The sequence below is a fragment of the Pteropus medius genome, unplaced genomic scaffold (assembly GCF_902729225.1).
Source record: "Pteropus medius unplaced genomic scaffold, Ma_sr-lr_union100, whole genome shotgun sequence".
NCBI classification, from domain to species: Eukaryota; Metazoa; Chordata; class Mammalia; order Chiroptera; family Pteropodidae; genus Pteropus; species Pteropus medius.
In genome coordinates this window covers 4,703,108-4,721,731 of record NW_024352783.1, presented here as the reverse complement: position 1 = coordinate 4,721,731, position 18,624 = coordinate 4,703,108, and the positions used below count along the sequence as shown (strand labels likewise).

Below are 18,624 nucleotides of genomic sequence, written 5' to 3'. Positions count from 1 at the left end.
AAAATTATTTGCCCATGTAAATATGGGTTTTACTTCTGGACTCTTGATTGATTCTGTTCCACCAGTCCATGTGTCTGTTTTGCTGCCAATACCATGCCGTGTTGATTACTCTTACTTTGAAGTATTATTTGAAGTCAGGCAGTGATGCCTCCAGCCTCATTCGTTTTCTCAGGATGGCTTTGCCAATTCAGGGTCTTTTATGCATCCATATGAATCTGATGATTTTTTGTTCTATTTCTTTAAAAAATGCTGATGAGATTTTGAGGGGGATTGCATTAAATCTGTATAATGCTTTATGTAATATAGTCATTTTAACTATGTTGATTCTTCCAATCCAAGAACACGGAATATCTTTCCATTTCTTTGTATCTTCTTCGATTTCTTTTAATAGGGTCTTATAGTTTTCATTATATAGGTCCTTCACTTGTTTCATTAAATTTATTACTACTAAGTATTTTATTCTTTTTGTTGTAATTGCAAAAGGAATTATTTTTTCCTCTACTTTTTCTGATGCTTCATTTTTTTCAGTATAGGAACGCTATGGATTTTTGAACATTGATTTTGTATCCAGAGACTTTACTGTATTTGTTTATTGTTTCTAGTATTGTTCTTGTGGAGTGTTTAGGGTTTTCTATATAGAGAATCATGTCATCGCAAATAGTGACAGTTTGACTTCTTTGTTTCTTATTTAGGTGCCTTTTATATCTTTCTCTTGTCTGACTGCACTTGCTAAGACTTCCAATGTTATGCTGAATAAGAGTGGTAATAGTGGACAGCCTTACCTTGTTCCTGATCTTAGAGGGAAGGTTTTTGGTTTTTCATCATTAAGTATAACGTTGGCTGAGGGTTTGTTATAAATGGCCTTTATTATGTTAAGGTACTTGCCTTCTACACTGATTTTGTTAAGTGTTTTGAACATAAATGGGTGGCGTATCTTGTCAAAGGCTTTTCTGCATCATTGATATGATCATCTGATTCTTTTTTAATTTATGTGTATCACATTAATTGATTTGCATATGTTGAACCATCCCTGTGCCTCTGAGATGAGTCCATTTGATCGTGGTGTATAATCTTTTTAATATGTTGCTGTATTTGGTTTGCTAGTATCTTATTTAGAATTTTTGCATCCATGTTCATCAAAGATATTGGTCTGTAGTTTTCTTTTTTTGTGTTATCGTTACTGGGTTTTGGTATCAGAATAATATTGGCCTCATAAAATGAGTTGCGATGTCAGTCATAATTTCCCCTTTCATCCCTGATTTTGTTTATTTGTGTCCTTTCTCTTTTTTCTTTAGTGAGTCTAGCCAGGGGTTTGTCAATTTTATTAACCTTCTCAAAGAACCAGCTATTCGTTGCATTTATTTTTTCTATCTTTTGTTTTCAATTTCATTTATTTCTGCTCTAATTTTGATTCTTTCTTTCCTTCTGCTGACTTTAGGCTTCATTTGTTCTTCCTTTTCTTGTTTAAGATGAAGCATTAGGTTGTTCATTTGGGCTCGTTCTTGTTTTTGGAGATAGGCCTGTAATGATATGAACTTTCCTCTTATGACCGCTTTTGCCATGCCCCAAAAGTTTTGATACGTTGTACTATCATTATCATTCATTTTTATGTATCTCTTCAACTCTCTTTTTATTTCTTCTCTGACCCAGTTATTCTTCAGTAGCATGTTGTTTAATCTTCATGTGTTTGTGCTGAGAAGTCCGAGGATATTCTAATAGGTTTACCTTTATAAGTTACCGTTTTTTTTCCCCTGGCTGCCTTGAGAATTCTGTCTTTGTCATTGATTTTTGATAATTTTAATACAACGTCTCTTGGTGAAGGCCTATTTTGGGTTGAGATAATTGTGTATTCTGTTGACTTCTTGAATTCCAAGCTCCAGCTCATTACATAGATTTGGGAGATTCTCATCAACTACTCGTCTGAAAATACTTTCTAATCCCTGTTCCTTTTTCTCACTTTCGATAATGCCTATTACTCTTATGTTTCCTCTCCTGATGGTATCAGCTAGCTCTTGTATTTCTCTTTTATTATTTTTCATTTTTCAGTTTCTCTCTTCTTCCTTCTGATTTATTTCTAGATTTCTGTCTTCAATATCACTGATCCTTTCCTCCATTTGGTCGACTCTATTTCCCAAGCTTGCTATTTAATTTTTCAACTCTTGTAGTGTGTTCTTCATCTCCAGAAGTTCTATTTGGTTCTTCTTGAGGGATTCAATCTCTTTGCTCTGCTCATCTAGTTTTTTTTTCAATTCCTGAAATTGTTGATTTGAATTGTTTTGGATCTCGTCGAGTTTTTTCAGAAGTACCATCCTGAATTCTCTGTCATTTAAGTCGCATATTTCTATTATGTCTGTAAGGTTATTTTCTGGAGATTTTTCTCTTTCTTTCTGAGATGCCTTGTCACCTTGATTGTTCATGGTGTTTAATGGACTATTTCTCTGCCTGAGAATTAATGGCAGTGTATTCTGCTATTTTTCCAGAAAGAAGATTTATTACATAAAGGTCTCTCTTTAGCCTGTTGCAAAGAAGGCACTTTTTTTTTTTTTTGGTTTCCAGTAGGTGGCGTCTAACCCTCTTGGATCCTTGCTTTGTATAAAGTCTTAATAACACTTTTAAATTTTCTTGTAGATATTTAATCACGCTCACTACTCTCAGTTTCAGTCCCTGTCAGTGTCAGCCACAGTCTTGGCAGCATTTGCTGAGATTCCCCTGGGGCTCCGCGGAGATCCATCTCAGAAGGTATGGGGGGAGGGGCCCTCTGTATTAGGGGTTGGGGGCTGTGGCTCAGCCTCGGTTTTGATACCATGTCTGTCAAAAATCAGCTATTGTTCCTCTGTGGTCCCACCCCGCTTCTCTGCTTTCTGCCCTGATGAGTGGGCCTTACAGCCAGCTGACCACGGAGAGCTCGCAGCTATCCCAGGCAGGAATGATAGGGAACTCGTGCTCCTTCTCCCCTCCCCCTCCTCCTGCAAGGAGCTCCAGCAGCTGGGAGAAGCAGCTTCTTTATTACTCCCAATCCACTGCCCGACATGGGAGATCTGACCTGTGGTAGCTCTTATACACAGATCCCACACTCAGGATGTGCTGGTGTGCAGTTTGGGTGTTTTTTGTTGAGTTTTAGATGTCCAGTTTATTGTTGTTTCAAGGGGAGAGATCTGGGGACATCTCTCACTCCGCCATGTTTCCTAGCATTTTCAGAACCAAACAATTCTTGATATGACACCTGTTCTTGCCTTGCTGCTTTGGGCTCCCTGTTCTTCCCAACCCCTCCTCACATTTATATCTCTGTCCTCTGTAACTGCCACACTTCTCTTATGAATGTCTCACCTCTTCCTTCTCAACATCCACTCTATTGTTCTTTCCCTCCACTCTAGCAGTCGGTGATTTATCTCCTCTCCCTCCCCTTGTGGACCACCAGTGGGGACCAGGCCCTGGGCAATCCATTACTTGTCTTATTTTCAGCCCTTTAGCTCTTACTACCCTTCTGGCACCACTACCCTTAGGCGGTACCTCTGAATACTTACTGAATAAAATGATGTTCCTCACACTCAGAATGTCTGTCTCTGTGTGCTACACCCTTTTTTTGCCTTAAAAAAACCCCGCCTGACCATGAAATCATACCCATTTCTCTCTTAAAAACAAAACAAAAACAGCAGAATGAAACCAAAGAACACAGAAAAAAATAATATATATAAATTATATTATATATGAACATTTATATACAAATGTACATATTATTATAAATACATATTTATAGAAAAGAAAAAATAACAAGCAATAAAGGGAATTAACCAAAGTTAATATAGGTTCTTTGAAAAGACATAAAATAGACAAGCCCTTGGGAAAACTAACTAAAAAAAAAAAACAACTGTGTTAAGGCACAAATGACAAATACCATGAATGATAAAGAAGAGTATTTTTTAAAATTTCAGGATATAAATTACTCAAACTGACTTTAAAAATCTTTCAAAGTGAAGACTTTATGGTGAAATAAATTTAATCAGAATTTATACTCTATCCTTTACAATATTACTACTGCCCTAAGATCAAGCAAAACAATTCACTGGTTTCCAATGGTCTTGCAGACAAGCCGAACACCCAGTCGAGGAACAAGTAATTTCAACCCTATCTACCCAAACTACTCTGAAGAAGAGGGAAGGGCAGAAGAGGTATCCAATTCATTTCCACACCATTGAAACCAGAATCAAAAATAGCGCAAAGCAATTGATAGGACAAGCTCATTTTTGTTATAACCGATTTTCAGCAGCGTAGACTGCCACTCCCCTAAATGAGTATACTTTCTCTGACTTAGATGTGCCAACGGTCTCTACTTTGGGCCAATGAGATGTAGACAAAAGCACTTGATTTCTGGAAGGTTTTCTCAAACAGACTTCATCTATTTAGAGAGTAATTCCTGTCTATTTAGAATGTAAGGATAGCCTGGGGATGGTGGGCCAGTGAAAAGAGGTCTGTGGTGAGATTTTAGGTCCTCAATACCAGGCATAGCCTTCCTACCTGCTGGATTTCTGTCTTTTGCAAGGCTTCCATTTTGTTTAAAGCTCTACCACTTAGGACTTTTCTGTTATATGCAACCCAAGCTAATCCCAATGGCTACAGCTTGGGCCAATTGAGCATGAGGGACCCACAGAGTGGTGACAAGGAAGCTACCAATCTTGCCTATGTGGCTGAGAAGAATCCTAACAGGTGGGACCTGAGGAACCAAAGCATGGCTACTTGTAATGTTACAGTCACACTATGTGGATACTTGGAGCCCAGAAGCAAAAGAGCTGAGAGGAACTCTACAGATTATTTCATTCGACTCTCTCATTTTATTGATGTGGAGAGTGAAAACAGCTCACAAAAGTTGATACATTCATATAATTCTGACTCCAATTCAGATGTGTGTGGCAGTTTTCCCCATACAAAGCAATTCCCGACACCAGCTGGATCCAGTCCTACAATTCAACTCAATTCTGACACTATTTGCATGAAGATAGCATAGGAATCTACAGGTTAAATGCTCAGTCCTGCAAGACTGCACCCCCACCATTTCAGTTGCCAACCACAAATCCAAATTGCCACCTGCACTTCTCACCAACAGGCTACAGATTGGAGGTTGCCATGACCTCCTCCTTGGATTCTATTCATTTGCTAAAGTGGCTCACAGAACTCAAAGAAACATTTTACTTACTAGATTACCAATTTATTATAAAAGGATATAACTTAGGAGACTTCATCATGCTACTGAGAACGGTGCACAATTTATAACTTATGAATTGTTTATTTCTGGAATTTTCCATTTAATATTTTCAGGCTGAGGTTGAGGACAGGTAATTGAAACCATGGAAAGCAAAGCCATGGATAAGGAGAGACTACTGTGGTTTTATCCACTACACACAAGAAGGCAAGGGATCCTTTATGGGTCAACGTAGCGGAGAAAGGCAATTGTAATTTCTAAAAAAATGGCACTCTGCTCCTTGTGTTTTGCTTATTTTAAAGTTAGGTCCCATTAATATGTAACACATGCAGTGAAAAGCAATTAGCTATACACAATAGTCAGGTCACTATGAAAACCTGACTTGGTCCAAGCTCCTTATCAACTAGCTCTGGGTTATATCTTGGGTAATTCACTTCATCTGTGTAGGCCTTTCATGCTGTCTGTAAAACAAAGCTGGCTGTGACATGCTCTCTTGAGGATTTCTTGACTCTAAAACCTGATCATTTTGTAATTATATTTGATTTATCTCTTGATAAATCTTTATATGCCAGTGACATTCAACTTTGGCAATGCTTACCAACTTCTATCATAGCAGGCAAAAGTAAATCTGGTGCCTTGAATTGAAGCATAAGGAAAATCCGAGTGCTCTTTTATGGGTAATCTTTTCGGTCTGGGATAAAACAAACATTTCAATAACAGACAAACTGAATCATCACAGAATCATTTCTCAAACCAATGCTTCCTGGACAACCATGTCATGCACAGTCAAGCAGCATCAAATGCTGCCAGGAAAAAGAAAGCAAAGTTATTAATGAGAAAGTGCTACATAGCTTTTATAATAAGTACCATCATATTTTTGGACCTGGTAGGAATTAATATTTTAGAAAGCTAACAATTAGTGAACAGTGTTAAACTTTATCATCAGAACCTCTTAGAGTCTGGGTCTATTCTTACTGATTAGCAAAAGTAGGATTAATTGAGGTCAGACTCATCCAAGGTGAAAATATTAGAACCTAACAACAGAAAAGGACAGAAAGCAGAAGGAAAGACTAGGTTACTTTATTAACGTCAGACGCCTGAGACATTGGGTTCCAGGTAGCAAGCATGATTCAAACCAGAAACAGAAAATCAGTTCAGGTTAACAAGCCAAGCCAAGGTTACAAACACGTGTGAAGAGTGTCAAGCAAACAGCAAATACAGACTCACAGGTTAGTATAGGGTCAGGGTAGAAAAGCAGGTAATGAATACAACAGAAAGAAAGGCACAGGAGCAGGTTAATTTTTGGGTTACAGGGCTCTGCTGACCCAAATGCATTCAAATAGACTTTGAAAAGTGCATTACACAGAACATGAAAAGTCCACATGGACACAAATCTCAGGAAAGGATCTCCGACAGGCAGGCCCTAGAAAAAGCTCGTTTAAATCATAACATAAAAGACACATTTTTCATGCTCTCTGTACCTAGAATCTGAATGGTCTTTTATGAACTAAATCTGAGTGCCAGAATCTAGTCAACATTTATTTTGATAAACAAACATATACTTTGTGTTCTTTCTAAGAACATATTAATAACTGGTCTCTGCCCTTAAAGATCTTAGAATCCTTAGAAATTATAAGTTCTAAATCCTTAGCAATTCTAATTCTGTAGAAATGGTGAAGCAAATCAGGGATTTCAGAAGCATATTAGTGCCCTGGCGTAGGTTTAACAAACATTGAGAGAGAATTTGACAATCAATTTCCAGAAGTCTCATCTAACTTAAAAAATAAAAAATAAAAAAATTGCAGGCTTTTGCATGGATTACAGGAAAAGAAATTGTGAAGGCAGGAATACTTGAAGGATATTCGGGTTTCATACCCAATCAATAAATTTAATAAAAACTGAGAAATGTGTGGGTTAATACTGAGGATGTAACTGAAGCAGCACACAGTGTTTCCATGCAGAAATAACAAATCATTTCAAAGGCTGGAAATATACACCAAACAAGGCAGTGAAAGAAGTCCCAGGAGAGGGCTTCTATCCTTTAATTCAAAGCTATTATTAATATTATAATGAACAGAAAGATAGCAAGGCTATATGCTTCAATAAAAAAACATGAATATCAGTTTTCACATTTTCTATTCTATTCTTATTTAAAGTAGCAGATAACAAGAAATGGATTTTGGGGGGTTTTGGGGTTTTTTTTTATATTTTTCTTTATTCAAGATCACATTCTAAGTGATATCTGACTGGTTGTTTGATCACCTCAGCGTTATGATATAAACATTTCTGCTACAATATAATACATATATTCCTGAAAAATATTCAGCATGTAACAACACACTAAAAGGGAAAACAGTAAAAATGTGGTTATAGGAAAAGTAGGGTTGGAGCAAACCAATACAATATCATAACCAGAGCATAACAAAAGTAATGGCAACCCTAATAAAGCATTTGGGTTGTAAAGCCTAATAAATAAAAAAACTCTAGCACAGTTGCAAAGGCATGTTAAAACCAAATAATTATTTTTTTTAAATAGTTAAATTAGGTCTTTACCTGAAAAAAGAAAAGTGACAGCAGGAAGGACTTAAGCTACTAAGTCATGGAGATAAAAGCAAAATACACAAAGATCAAGAAGGACATCCTCTGTCTTAAATTCTCCCACCCAAGCACTTCTAAGACAAAGCACTTGGCCAAGCTCAGCCAAAAGAAGGCACAGGCATCATGGATGGTAGCTTATTCCTCCACACCTAGATGTGTTCAGCTGTGTTAGTTTTTTTGTACTCAGCTCCAGTTACTTGGCGTAAGAAAACATTAACATGGTGCGGAAACTGCCTTTTTTTGGTGTGGGGGGGTTGGTATTTATTTATTTATTATGGTGACATTAGTTAACAAAATTCAATAAGTTTCAAGTGTACAATTCAACAATAAATCATATATATATATGTGTGTGTGTGTAGATATATATATATATCATTGTGTGTTCACCGCTCATAGTTAAATTTCTTTCTGTCACCATATATTTGACCCCTTTTACTCCAACAACCGCCCCCCACCACCCCCGGTAAGCACTCATCCACTGTCCTTGTTTATGAGTCTCTGTCATGTTTGTTGCTTTTAGATTTATATACCACATATAAGTGATTTCACCACATATAAGTGATTTCCAACTTTTTCTGTCTGGCTTATTTCGCTTAGCATGATTATCTCAAGATCTATCCATGTTATTGCAAATGGCAGTATTTCATCTCTTCTTATGGCTGAGTAATATTCCATTGTATATATGTACCACAGCTTCTTTAGCCAATTATCTATTGTAGGACACTTTGGTTGTTTCCATGTCCTGGCCACCGTGAATAATGCTGCTATGAACATCGGTGTGCAAATATCTTTTTGGATATGAGTTTTCAAGTCTCTGGAGTAAATACCCAGTAGAAAGATTGCTGGGTCATATGGTAGATCAATTCTTAGTTTTTTGAGGAACCTCCATATTGTTTTCCATAGTGGCTGTACCAATTTGCAGTCTCACCAGCAGTGTATGAAGATCCCTTTTTCTCTACATCCTCTCCAACACTTGTTATTACTTGTCCTGTTGATGATAACAGGTGTGAGATGTATCTCATTGTGGTTTTCATTTGCATTTCCCTAATAGCTAGCGATATAGAGCATCTTTTCATATATTTGTTGGCCATTTGTATGTCCTCTAGGGAGAAGTGTCTGTTCAAGTCCTCTGCCCATTTTCTGATTGGATTGTTTTTTTGTTGTTATTGAGTTGTATGAGTTCTTTGTACATTTAGGATATTAGGCCTTTATCGGAGGTGTTGCTTACAAATATATTCTCCTATTCGGATGGAAACTGCCTTTGAAATAATACAACTTACTCTTTCTACTGACATCATTCCTCCATGTACCAATCACATGTGACCTAATTAGCATTTCTAATGTATTCAAACATACTTTGCAGCAAAACAATCTGTATTCTTATCCCTAATTATTATTTTAAAGAACTTCATGTATCAAATTAGGTAAATCAAATTGTGCTACATTATTCAGAGCTAAAGACAGGTAAAAAAGATGTCATTCAGAAAGCGTTGAAGCACAGCTGACACTGCATGCCACTTCAATGACTTTGTCAGCACTGTGTTACTTAGTGGGTTAACCTTAAACAATCTAAAAATGTCAAGATAGAGAATTCTCAGCTCTACTCTAGCACCACCAAAGTTCTCCCTGAATAAGATCATTTAAAACTACTTTGTAGCAAAAGTACTTTGCACATGACTGATGTGCAAAGAGAATTCAACTGCCTAGTTAAAGAAACAAATAATAAAAGTGTTCTCCAGATGAAATCATTTTAAGTAGTCCATGATCTAGTCTTTTCATTAATTCTAATTGTCTCATTTACTCATATATTTACCTCTAAGAATGGCATTCTGAGAGATGTCATGGCATTTGAAGATGTCTCAGGTTGTCAAGGTAACCAAAAACACTGCAAAAAATAATTTTCATTACTACTACGACAGATATTTTTCCAGCCTCAAATCACTTTGTTTTCAGCATAAAATGTTCTACAGGGGGCTAGTTAAATGCATTGTAAGATATCTGTGTAATGAAATACTATACTGTCATAAAAAAGCATAACTATGTGGGCTAATATATATATATAAGCATTGTACAGAGCACAAATGTGTACAGCATGCACCTATGTTTTTCAAAAAGGGTAAGGGTATACACGTATACACATGTACATAGAAGACTGAGTATCCTAAATACTGTTAAAGGTGGTTGCCTGGGAGCTACGAAGCTGGGAAAACGTTTACATTTTTAATTTGCACTGTCAAAACAAGTTACCATGTTTATGTGCTTATTTCCCAATTTAAAAGTAGTTTAAAAAAAACATAGTAAAGATTTTAATTTCTAGCTAAATGGATCTAAGTCTGCATTGTTTTAGTTAAGCCTCAAAGTGTCCTCAAAGTCATCCATTTGTCAACTGAACATTTTCCCTAGAAATAACCCTTCTCTCTATATCATTACTCTGAAAACAGGCTGAAAAATCGAGTTTAGAAAAGAGGTCAAAAGTTTTCAGTAATATGTTTTTAGATATTTTTTAAATAGATTTTTTTAATACAGGAACTCTGCTTTCTATTTATTTCTTACTACCCTCTGAACCTTAGCTCTTGTGCAATATACAGGGACTAGCTTCATACCTTACACAGAGTACTCCACTGACATTTGCTGCCCTGCTAGGAGAGCTTCCAAAGAATTATTAGCTACTTTGTATGTGTGTTTGTGGGAGGAGGAAGTCTAACTATCTGGCATTGGCAGCTGTTAATACAGTTACATTAGGAATAAAAATGTTACAAATAGAGAGGTATTAACTAATTCCAACCTTCCCAGGGATAGGTGAATAGACTGTGACTCAGTAGGAAAGTTCTATGAAGCTTTAACCAACTTAAATAATACTTATTGAGAGCCAACTGTGTACAAAGACTTAGAGGTACAGAGCATAAAAAGATGAACAAGACAAGCAATGTCCTTGTTCCCATAGGTTAATTTTCTAGCAAGGAGAGATAGATGATAGAGGAAAAAAAGCAAACATACACAAAAATGTCAGAGTGACAAAAAGTATAGAGACACTGGGTAATAGGATAAAAGTTTTGGGGGCGGGGTGGGCCAGGGGAAATTTTTTTTTTTCTTAAGCTGGCAACTTTCTTTAGACCCTGTAGGATTCAGAATTGAACAGAAGCTCTATATTCTGGGGACAGAGTGAACTCAGACTAGAATAGAGAAATGAATCTGAGCTCAGCTCTCAGTAAAGGTAGCCCTCAACTTAGTTTTCTCTGATCCTTGGCAAATCTTATTTAAATAGTACAGGTCAGTTTTGCTTCTGGTAATGGTGTAGTATCTCCTATCAGACTAACCTTCCCACAGGTAACTATAAACTCTGGACAAAGCGAACAAAAAACAAAAGACTCCCTGCAGGCACTGGAGAAGGGGTAAAGGAAGGTAGAAGCTGCAGGAAGTTCAACATCTGAAAGAATGCAACAGTTTCTCATTTTATAGCTTTTGCCTAAGGACAAGCTACAATCTCCACAAGAAAGGGGCAGCTAAAACTCATAGAAACTGAGTGTTGCTTTCTGGAAGAACCAGAGGAGTCAGAGGCTACTCCAGTAGCTGAAAGGTGAGGGAGAAAATGACCAAAAGCCATGGAAGAGCGGCCCCAAATCTGTGTATAAACCGTCCAAATTTCTGTCAGACTCCCACACAAAGCAGACCCTCAAGAGCCCAGTTAAGATGAAATAAATGAAATAGAAATTGCAGCTGAGGACGACAAAGTTTTGAGTTTGAATTCTTTAAGACTGCCTACAAACAAAAAGTAACCAATAGTCTATGGAAGAATATAACAGCATCCACAGTTTCCGGAATGCATCATTCACAACATCCAGGATATAAATCAAAATTACTAGACATAAGAAATAGGAAAACATGACCCAATTCAAAAAAAAAGTTAAAGAATTGAGATCAATCAAAAGATGAACTAGATACTGAAATTAGGGAATAAAGTTTTTAAACAGCTATTACAACCTTGTTTATATAAAAGGAAAAAAATGCTTATAATGAACAAATAGCAAATCTCAACAGAAAACAAGAGCTATAGCAGATGTCATGGGTCCGAAGAATGGTGAGAAACTGTAATATTGTGATTTATAATAAAAAATATATATTTGGTCTTCATCTTAAACACCTTGGAATTTCCTAAGTGATGAAAATGATGATGTCTTTTGTTCTGTTAATGAGGAGACATCTGGACCCTACATAAAGATGGGGGTTGGTTGCCAGAGGAACCAATCATGGGATTTAGAGGGTCAGAACTTTCAGCCCTACAGAGGGACCTCTAGGAAGAGGCGTGGGGTTGGAGGTTGATTGACTGCTAATGACCAATGATTTAATTAATCATGGCTATGTAATGAAGCCTCTATAAAAACCTGGAACAGGGTCTACAGAGCTTCCAGGTTGTACAGATTTGAGAAAAGTGGCACACTTGGAGAATGCATGGAAGCTCCAAGCCCTTTCCCAGAAGCACAGGTGACAATCTGGACTTGTGGTTGGTAGCTGAAGCGGGTTGGCGTTCAGTCTTGTGGGACTGAGTCCTAAACCTGTGGGATCTGACACTATCTCCAGGTTGACAGTGTCAGAATTGAGTTGAGTTGTAGGACACCAATCTGGTGACAGATGTGTTGTGAATTTGACACTAGTGTGACAATAAAAGAGAAACAGACATGGGAGAAGCCTGGGGAGATCTGCTAAGGCAGCAAGGAGCAGATTGAGATCGGGGGCATATAAGTAAGGCACAAGGAGGCAGAAAGAAGGATCAGAATTAGAAACAGGTCAGGAAACGTCAAAGCTAGCAAAGTACCAGCATGAGCTCCCCTAACCAGAGGCAATGATTGAGCAGAAGGGACATCTAGATGTTCTCTGCCACAGACACGGCATTTATTCCCACAAAGCTTCCACAATGGGCAGTTGCTTAAAACTTGGGGGCTGAGGAGAGCTATATACATGAAATAAACAGCAAATTCTCCCCTTCCAACCTCAGCATATAAGAACTATTGCTTCAGCTAAGTTTTGGAATTGGGAAAATATTCTGCCCTTCTGCATCTAGGGGTGAGAGGAATGATCAAAAGCCTGAGTGGCCTGTGGGATGGTGTGTGTTATTCAGGTGTTAAATGTGCTGTATCCACATGCAACATTGCCCTGCATTGTCACATGCTGAGGGTTTGATACATATTACCACCTGCGCTTACATTTGAGACAATTATTTTTCTAAACGTGTTTTAAGGCCTTGCCCTGTTTTCTGTCTCCAGGGATAGACTTTTGGGGTTTAGTCAGCATCATATGCTACCCACATTGGCTAGGCCAGTGGTTCTCAAAGTGCTGTCCCAGACCTGCACATCAGCAGCACCTGGAAGCTTGCAAGGAATGGAATTTATTGGCTCCCACTACAGATCTACTGAATCAGAAACTAGAGGTGTGGAGCCCAGAGTTTTCACAAGGCCTCCAGGTGATTCTGATACACACAGACGATGGAGAACCAATGAACAAGAACCGATCAGTGTTCTCTACCTTGACAACATATTTAAATCACCTGGGGAGATTTAAAAAGCCTCACTGGCCAGGCTGCACCACATACCAATGAAAGTAAACCTTTGGGGGTGGAATCCAAGCATGAGCATCGGAAGCTCCCCATATAGTTCTCACATTCAGCCGAGGCTGAATGTCAGGGCCACTCCACATCACCGTCTGTAGTCTCCTTATCCCCAGAGACCATGCAGAATTATTTTATTTCTCTGGAGAGGTTATGCTGTTTACCCAGGATGTTCTTTTTCCAATGCATGAACATAGTTGTATGTACTTGTGAAATTTGCCAAAGAACCTATTTTTAAATATTTTTTAAGAAGGGCCCCCTAAATCATATAAGGTTCATAAAGTGAGTCTGCCTCAATTGTCTTCATTTTTAAAATGAAAAATTTTTAAATGGAAAAGTAGCAAGCCTAGAATAAGGGCTGGGAAGCGGAAGTGAAAATGGAGCCCAAGCGTGTCCTTGCAAAGGCCACATTTTTGAAGAATCTAAAAGTCATCGGCAATCCCATGTCCTCCTAGTTCTGGGCCCTCACCCTCGGGGCACATTTTCACTGTAGTACATTTGCACCAAGCTGTGTACAAGCAAGACTGCTGTCGGCTCAAGACATGCCTTTCTGCAAACGGAAAAGGCACCCCTTCCTCAAATGCAACTATTTTAAGGTTACTACATATTGCATGTGTGAAGAGTTCTGTCTGGAGGAGCCTTCTGAAATTCTGGTGGGCAGCACACCTGGCTGAACACAGACTTGTCCACTGCTCTCATGCCCCTTAGCCGCCACAGTGGGTGCACACCCCCCACCACACACACACACACATTGAGGGAACTGTGCCAGGGCCAGAGTCCTGTAGGGATGGGAACTCATTCAAAGGACTGTTAGGATCAGGTTACCAGCATACACAGAGGTAAGGGAGTATCCATACTGTGGATGTCAGTGGGTTTACGTAAATAGAACTTTCTTTTGCAACTCCATGACTTGGCTAGGAAACCTGGAATACACCTGTCTACTTGTGCTCTCTCTGGGACATAAATCATATCCCCTTACGTATAGCCCTCGGGCAGGTGAAACCTGTAGTCCCCTTCATGGTGGCCCTGAACAGGATTTCTAATCAACTCCCCTAAGCAGTAGCACCTCTTCTCTACCTCCACAACCCAGATGAGCCATCCAAGTACCACTTCTCACTCACTGTACTCTGCTATCCCAGGCCAGAAACTACTTGTTCCTATTCTCATGGACGAGAGAAGTGGCCTGGGACACAAGTTGGTATCTCAAGAAATTGGGGGGTCAAACAAAGCAATTAAAGGACTACTGAGATGAAAGAATGGACTAGTGACAAACAAAAGTGGCTTCTCTAACTTTGGATCCCTAGATCAGCATCAAGAGATACTGGGTCATGGGCTGTGTCCCTAATTTGCCATTCCTTTTAAATCTAAGATCAGAGTAAAACCAAGACATGGCAGAGTCACTGTGACAAAGCTAAGAACACAGTCCTATTTGGCTACAGTAAACTGCTTACACAGCCTAATCACATGCATACTTCTGGACTGAAAAATTTGCATCAGGTTGCAAAGAGATAGGTTATTAAAATGGATCAATTTCCGTAGATTGAGATATAGAATAAAATGCATTTATTATTAAATTTTCTGTTAACAAGAAAAATCTCAATACTGAAAATCTTAAGAATAAAAGCGTAATTAAGAAACCAAGTTTTGATGGATACACAGCAAATGACAATACTACAAAATGTATGCTGGTGTTTCACTAAAAATAGTAAGGGTTGGGGGGACACACTAAGAGCTAGAGTATATTTGAAATTTTTATAATTGAGAAGATGTTTGAGTGCGAATGGTGGTTGTTATTTCTTTACCTTTTTAAGTTAGTCTCCATCTGGGTCACAGAACAAAACTAACATATTCTTTACTTACAAGTGTGAGTGCTTGACTGGTTTTATTTCTGGGTTAATCTCTTAACTGTATCTGGAAATAAATGTGACTTGCATGAAAATGAGGTATAATTTAGAAACAGAAGAGGAGCCAGGAGGAAAAAATAATATCATTTCAATTTAAAGCACTGAAGTCTTCATTCTTTAACAAAAACAAAACAAAACGAAAAAAAAAACACACATGTTAAGCATAGGGTCATTGGTGATGTACCTCTACTAAATCTTTACAGGTTTCTGCACTTCTGGTTTGAACATCTAAAATGTAGTATAATCCTATCAAGAATCTATAAGTAATTCCGAGCCAGTACAGACATGGAGGTAATAAAAGGTGTCTGGGGCCAAGTTTCATCAGTTTAAATCAAAGAATGTGCTAAACAACTTTGTTTCGTTAAGAATGAAATGTGTGTTGTAATTCAAGGAGAGATAATTTTAAACAACTTGAATTCCATTGGTACTAATAAAGTTCATAGGGTGTGGTAAAGGACTCACAGGGTGACTGAGGAAAAAACTGGACCCAGTTCAAAGAGGCACCACCTGCAAGAACTAGGGACACTCAAGGAGCATATGCTGCAAAGAAGGATGACAACAGTCCTCAGTCTGAGATGGAAAGATCACCACTTTTATAAAGTAAGCCCCTGGGAAGAAATAAGATACTCTGGGACCAGACCATGACAAATGGCCAATCTTTAACTGTGCCAGTTTTTCAATTGTTACATCAGCAGTCTGTTGCTGTCACTGCAGTAAGTAAAATGATCAAAGAATACAATCAATGAAAGTTTGGTGGAAGTGAAATAGCGTAAGGAACTGGTACATGTAAAACTAGTTTTCAAAAGTGGGAAGGAGAGGGTGAATATGTTTTCTAAATCCTCCTGCACCAAAACCACAAATTCAGAAGGAATTTTTCCAACGGGACTGTTACTCCCAACTCCTCCCCATCCCCGAATATAGGACTAATTTACTTTAAAATAGGGAGAGCTAGGATACTTTTTAAAATTAGAGAATACCAATTTATAGTGCTGGAAGGACATAATAGTCAAAGACTAATATCTGCAAAAGAAAGTTTTCCACTTGGAAAATTCAGGAAATTAGTAAAGAAAAAACATCTGAAACATTCAAAGCTTTTCTTAACTTTTGAATGTATTTTCCTTCGGACTTTTGATACATACACATAGATAGTTTTAACGAGACAGTGACTATATATATAAATATGTATCCTACTTTTTCTCTCAATATTTTCCAGGGAAACAAATCTTTCCAAGATCTTGAGAAATTCTGTAAACACACCATTTTTAATGACAATGATAACTTCAGGAATTACTCTTAAATAAGACATACAAAAGGATCCAGTTTTTAAATAAAATGTTATTGAAATATTTATAGTGATGAAGAAATGAATACAAATAATTCACTGCTTTACTTATTAAAGAACAGAGATGGTAGGGGAGAAAAACTAAGAGGAATCCAAAGGCCATTAGGCAATGGAGAAGGAAAAAGTCTACGAGAGGGAGAAGGATGCTGGAAAAGTCAAAAGATGAGTTCTGAATGAAGCATATTAATCATCTTCACATATAAGATTATAAACCTATTTATTCAAGCCATCCACAAACAGGGCAAGGCCCACATATCAGAATGCCATCAACTATATCCACCCTATCCTCTAAAGGTGCCCTCAATGTATAATAAGTTATTTATCCAGTGACCACTCATTCTAATGATACTAAGATCCTACATATGTTCTTATATTACCCACAAAATCACTGTCAGCCACTGCAAAAGCCATCAGCTCTATCATTTACCCACATTTACAGGTTTAATGGTCTATTTTAAAAAATGAGATTCACCTCCCATAACTTACTATTCTCAGGCTAGCTCCTAGCGACCACTGCTTCCTCTTCTAAATTTCTACAAGTCAACTTACTCATTTGTCCTTGCTTAGTATTTGGGTCAGGCATGCCAATCAATGATACATTTTAAAAAATCAACTCTCTTTTCTTTAAAAACAAACAAACTAGCATGATTTTGCTCATCTCTGCTCTTCAAGCATTTCTGTCTTTACCTAAAGGTTCTTAAAAGTTACCAGCCATTTACACTTTTGGGTATATATTTAAAAGAACTAAATGCAGGGTCTTGAAAAATCACTGTACACCCATATGTTCACAGCAGCATTATTCAAAATAGCCATGAGATGAAAGCAACCTAAATGTTGGAGGAAGAGGAGAAAGGATAGTTGTTTAATGAAAACAGTTTCAGGTCTGCAAGATGAAAAAGTTCTGCAGATCTCTTACACAATGATGTAAATATACTTAGCACTACTGAACTGTGTACACTTAAAAATAGGTAAGATAGTACATTTTATATTACATGTCTTTTTACAATTTAAAAAGTTTAATTATTTTTTAAAAAACTTTATCAGCCATTGTTTGGCAGTTGGACCAGGCCAGGTAAAAATGGTAAAAACAAGGTAATGTTTTCTTCCAAAATCTGAGGCTTTAACTCCAAATCACCAAATCTCATTTTACCCTTTTAAATCAGATTACTTTTCTCAGGAGATAGAAAACAAAAAGTAATTGAGAAAACTAGTTTTCTGCCTTTTTTTTTTTTTTTTTTGGATGTATTATGTGAAGGAGCTTTTTATCTCTATAAATGTGTGTGTGTGTGTGTGTGTTATATGTGTGTAAGTATAGTTCATATATAATAGTATATCAGTTATATTAGTTTCAGGTGTACAATATAGTGATTCAACATTTTTATACTTTGCAGTGTGATCATCATACTAATTCTAGTAATCAACTGTCACCGTACAAATTTATCACACTGTTATTGACTATATCCCCCTTCACCATTTCATCCATCTCCCTTTCTCCCTCACCTCCGGTAACCATCCCTTTACTTTCTGTTTCTATGAGTCTGTTTTTGTTTGGTTTTCTTCCTTTTATTCATCAACTTATATCATCAAGCCTAAGAAGATGACTTATCTTTTCTACCTTTTATCATGATGCTCAGAAGCCCAGAAAGTGATATTTGTTACTCTTCATCTTGTTTGAACATGACCAAAAATCAGTAACCTCTCCCTCCTTCTCCCTCTCCCCTCTTCCCTCCCCTCTCCCTATTTCTCTCTCTACTTCTTCTCCTCTCTCTCTCTCTCTCTCTCTCTCTCTCACACACACACACACACACACACACACACTTTTCTTTTATTGTTCTTAAGGATTTGGGCAAGCCTGTATTCAATTGGGCTTTAGAGTTCTAATTAAAATTTATATTGACGGACATCATTTGGTCATTTACACCTTACTAGAAACCTTTCCCCCTAATTTGACATGTGCTTTCTAAATTAAACTTGTCAAAAG

General features: G+C 37.5%; 1 protein-coding gene across 3 annotated transcripts in view; it reads right to left on the bottom strand.

Moving 5' to 3' along the window:
- ARHGAP44 (Rho GTPase activating protein 44) overlaps nt 1-18,624 on the bottom strand; it is a 175,414-nt gene that overhangs the window by 114,568 nt on the left and 42,222 nt on the right. The window contains exon 2 of one of the 3 annotated variants that reach the window (XM_039847386.1): nt 9,609-9,680. The exons of the other annotated variants lie outside the window; for them this stretch is intronic. The gene's annotated coding sequence lies outside the window, so the exon portion shown is untranslated. The remainder of the gene's footprint in view (nt 1-9,608; nt 9,681-18,624) is intronic. 3 annotated transcript variants of the gene reach the window in all.